The sequence below is a fragment of the Schistocerca serialis genome, chromosome 5, assembly GCF_023864345.2.
Source record: "Schistocerca serialis cubense isolate TAMUIC-IGC-003099 chromosome 5, iqSchSeri2.2, whole genome shotgun sequence".
Classification (NCBI taxonomy): Eukaryota; Metazoa; Arthropoda; class Insecta; order Orthoptera; family Acrididae; genus Schistocerca; species Schistocerca serialis.
In genome coordinates this window covers 622,559,015-622,564,012 of record NC_064642.1, presented here as the reverse complement: position 1 = coordinate 622,564,012, position 4,998 = coordinate 622,559,015, and the positions used below count along the sequence as shown (strand labels likewise).

Here is a 4,998-nt window from a genome sequence, read left to right as displayed (position 1 = left end):
GATAACTTCCTGGCAGATTAAAACTGTCTGCCCGACCGAGACTCGAACTCGGGACCTTTGCCTTTCGCGGGCAAGTGCTCTACCAACTGAACTACCGAAGCACAACTCACGCCCGGTACTCACAGCTTTACTTCTGCCAGTACCTCGTCTCCTACCTTCCAAACTTTACAGAAGCTCTCCTACGAAGCATGCAGAACTAGCACTCCTGAAAGAAAGGATATAGCGGAGACATGGCTTAGCCACAGCCAGGGGGATGTTTCCAGAATGAGATTTTCACTCTGCAGCGGAGTGTGCGCTGATATGAAACTTCCTGGCAGATTAAAACTGTGTGCCCGACCGAGACTCGAACTCGGGATCTTTGCCTTTCGGGGGCAAGTGCTCTACCAACTGAGCTACCGAAGCACGACTCACGCCCGGTACTCACAGCTTTACTTCTGCCAGTACCTCGTCTCCTACCTTCCAAACTTTACAGAAGCTCTCCTGCGAACCATGCAGAACTTTGGAATGTAGGAGACGAGGTACTGGCAGAAGTAAAGCTGTGAGTGCCGGGCGTGAGTCGTGCTTCGGTAGCTCAGTTGGTAGAGCACTTGCCCGCGAAAGGCAAAGGTCCCGAGTTCGAGTCTCGGTCGGGCACACAGTTTTAATCTGCCAGGAAGTTTCATATCAGCGCACACTCCGCTGTAGAGTGAAAATCTCATTCTGGGGATTGATAGATAATTGTAAATACAACATTTTTCATCATGGGGTATGGGGGTCCGAAAAACGCGAACTTTTCCAGAACTCGAGGAAAGAAACTTTTACAACTGCTGCTTCTGTACCCACATGGTAAACGCTTTTCGCCGACAGCGCCGGTAGCGCAACGGCCAAGGTAACTGGCTCGGAATCGGAATACCAGGGTTCGAATCTCTAAGGAACCTAGAGGGTGTTATTCTTTTCGTTTTTTCCATATCTCAATTGGTAGGGATAGGAGGGTTCATAAGGTAAGTAAATCAATAACGAATGATAATAATAAGTTATGCAAACTAATTTCCCAAACGCCATGAGTTAGTAAAGTATTAAACTTTTAAGCCTTGTCACATGAAAACAACTCCGAGTAAGAGTGCTGCGAATTCCTCACGAGGGATCACAGATAGCCAACCGCGCGACGCTTGTCTACAGCGAGGCACGTGACAGAATGCACGCGGGGAGAGTTATGTTGTCCCGGTTGCCTCTTCGTCATATCATAGTTGTGAACCTGGAAGAGTGAAGATGTCCAGCACGATCCTTATAGAAGTCAATCGGAAAGAGTTGTTTTCCATCATTAGGCTGCCGCGAACCTCGCGGATACAGGTAGTGACTATTCCATCGTTAATGCGCCGAATGATATACGTTTTGTGAATGAACACAGTGTTCTTCCGTAAGTAACATATGACGAGTACTGTATGTAGTTTGTAGTAATTAGTTCGTCTGTTTGTGCCGTTTTAACTAGTTATTGTTTGTTGTGTCATATCTTTCAGGTGCATAACCTGAATAATGGAGGATGTACACCCTTCGACTAGCGCTGTAATACATATCTGGGAGCCTGTCACAGACGATGGCAAGCGGGAAGTTACCGACGCTTTGTTTCGGTTTGTAAAAGTGTTTCAAGACATATGCATTATCAATTCACTACCGGAAGCTGGCAATTCTGTTTCTCGGCGTTCCAGATTGATAGGAGCGGCTATCGTCGAGCTGTTTTTGAAGCTGACGAACGAAATGACTTTCGTTGATACTGAAATGCTATACCATGAAGACGAAGCAGAAGGTGATTTAGTAGAAGACATCCCGACTAGTGAATCGCAAAATGATCATAACACTTTGGAAATCTCCACGTCACTCGTAATATGTGCTTCATCTGTTCCTGATGAGTATTCCGAGCCGTTACTAAACGATGGAACTACGGCGCTATACCCCTTGAAGTAAGAGTGAAGGTGGTAGCGCTAGCCAGGAATCGTCCAAATTGGAACTTACAAACACTGCAAAAGAATGGATTAACAGCAGCCCTGGAAAGGAAGAAGGACTTGAAATAGTGGGAAAGTGATGTCATTAAAGGAGGGACAAGATACCAAATGCCAGGCGATAAATAAGTGGACATACGATCGATTTGGACGGCCAGGGTGGCCGAGCGGTTCTAGGCGCTACAGTCTGGAACTGCGCGACCGCTGCGGTCGCAGGTTCGAATCCTGCCTCGGGCATGGAAGTGTGTGATGTCCTTACGTTAGTTAGGTTTAAGTAGTTCTAAGTTCTAGGGGACTGATGACCTCAGAAGTTAAGTCCCATAGTGCTCACAGCCATTTGAACCATACGACCGATTTGTCGAATCTCGTTGTTGTAACGAGCATGTAACAACGAGAATACTTGAAGAGTGGGCTGCAGGTGCAGCGCTTCAATATACGGCCAACAAGGATTTTATGTTTGCTGCATCATTATCTTGGGCAATTTATCGTAGATCGCTGGAAGAACGTAAAGTACCTAGCGACTGGAAGAAAGCGCAGGTCGTTCCCATTTTCAAGAAGGGTCATAAATCAGATGCGAATAATTATAGGCCTATTTCGCTTACGTCAATCTGTTGTAGAATAATGGAACATGTTTTGTGTTCTCGTATTATGACGTTCTTAGATAATACAAATCTCCTTCATCATAACCAACATGGATTCCGCAAACAGAGATCATGTGAAACTCAGCTCGCCCTATTTGCCCAAGAAATTCACAGTGCCGTAGACACTGGCGAGCAGATTGATGCCGTATTCCTGGACTTCAGGGAGGCATTTGATACGGTTCCGCACTTACGTTTAGTGAAAAAAATACGAGCTTACGGAATATCGGACCAGGTTTGTGATTGGATTCAGGATTTCCTAGAAGAAAGAACACAACATGTCATTCTTAACGGTTCAAAATCTGCAGATGTAGAGGTAATTTCGGGAGTACCGCAGGGAAGCGTGATAGGACCTTTATTGTTTACAATATACATAAATGACTTAGTTGACAACATCGGTAGCTCCGTGAGGCTATTTGCAGATGACACGGTTGTCTACAAGAAAGTAGCAACATCAGAAGACTCGTACGTACTCCAGGAGGACCTGCAGAGGATTAATGCATGGTGCGACAGCTGGCAGCTTTCCCTAAACGTAGATAAATGTAATATAATGCGCATACATAGGGGCAGAAATCCATTCCAGTACGATTATGCCATATGTGGTAAATCATTGGAAGCGGTAACGACCGTAAAATACTTAGGAATTACTATCCGGAGCGATCTGAAGTGGAATGATCACATAAAACAAATAGTGGGAAAAGCAGGCGCCAGGTTGAGATTCATAGGAAGAATTCTAAGAAAATGTGACTCATCGACGAAAGAAGTAGCTTACAAAACGCTTGTTCGTCCGATTCTTGAGTATTGCTCATCAGTATGGGACCCTTACCAGGTTGGATTAATAGAAGAGATAGACATGATCCAGCGAAAAGCAGCGCGATTCGTCATGGGGACATTTAGTCAGCGCGAGAGCGTTACGGAGATGCTGAACAAGCTCCAGTGGCGGACACTTCAAGAAAGGCGTTACGCAATACGGAGAGGTTTATTATCGAAATTACGAGAGAGCACATTCCGGGAAGAGATGGGCAACATATTACTACCGCCCACATATATCTCGCGTAATGATCACAACGAAAAGATCCGAGAAATTAGAGCAAATACGGAGACTTACAAGCAGTCGTTCTTCCCACGCACAATTCGTGAATGGAACATGGAAGGGGGGATCAGATAGTGGTACAATAAGTACCCTCCGCCACACACCGTAAGGTGGCTCGCGGAGTATAGATGTAGATGTAGATGTAGATGAAGAAATTTCAAATCGGAGTATAAAACTCGTCAACGGCACGTCACTAAATACGTCTCTCATAAGGAGGTACAAAATATAGAAGATATACAGCAAGTGGTGGCTCTTTTCAGCACGGAAACGGCGTCACTTATGACCGGTTTTAATCGTGATTACGTGATCAACACCGATCAAACAGGATGCGAGTATCGGGTAAACATTCGACGCACGTTATCGCATAAGGGAGAAAGACGAACCCTTGTCGCAGTTGGTAGTAAAAACAAACTAACACATTCGTACACGGCGCAATATGCCATCACAGCCTCTGGAAAAGTGTTGCCTAAGGTTTTCCTGTGTTTACAAGAAACGAATGTTAAATTTGGTTCAATTGGTTCGAATGGCTCTGAGCACTATGGGACTTAACATCTATGGTCATCAGTCTCCTAGAACTTAGAACTACTTAAACCTAACTAACCTAAGGACAGCACACAACACCCAGTCATCACGAGGCAGAGAAAATCCCTGATCACGCCGGGAATCGAACCCGGGATCCCGGGCGTGGGAAGCGAGAACGCTACCGCACGACCACGAGCTGCGGACGTTAAATTTGGTCCTCGCGTTACAGAAGAGGTCAATCGTTTAACCGACTCGTTGAAAAATGTTTACATTACCTGCTCCAAATCCGGGAAACTGACGAATACGATTTACAGAACAATTCTTGAGAATGTTTTAAAACCACACTTTTAAATAACAAGATTTGTCTAATATTGGATTCCTGGAGTGGACAAATTAATACTACAATATGACACAATGTTTATAGATGGCGAGGGTCAGCCGACGTGCACAGTAAAAGTAATACCGCCAAACTGCACACCTGTGTGCTAGGCGTGTGATGTTTATTTCTGTCGCCAGGTTAAAAACTTTATTTCCAGGCTTAAGAATTGCAGTGTGCTTCTGGAAACCCAGCGGGAGTTGCACAACCGCACGGATGCAATTACTATTCACAGAATAATTCATAACCAACTTTCAGCACCGATTTTTCAGGCAATGATATCGTATGCGTGGTACGCGTCAAAATTAATTCCCGAAAATTACATATTTTTAAATGTAAACCAAGTTTGTTTTCCGCTGACTCCTCGGAAAGAACAGTGTAACTGTCGAAAGA

At 44.9% G+C, this 4,998-nt stretch overlaps 1 non-coding gene across 1 annotated transcript; it reads right to left on the bottom strand.

Moving 5' to 3' along the window:
- Positions 1-328: 328 nt before the first annotated feature.
- On the bottom strand, positions 329-403 carry Trnas-cga (transfer RNA serine (anticodon CGA)). The gene has a single exon. It is a non-coding gene; the product is annotated as a tRNA-Ser (tRNA).
- Positions 404-4,998: the final 4,595 nt, after the last annotated feature.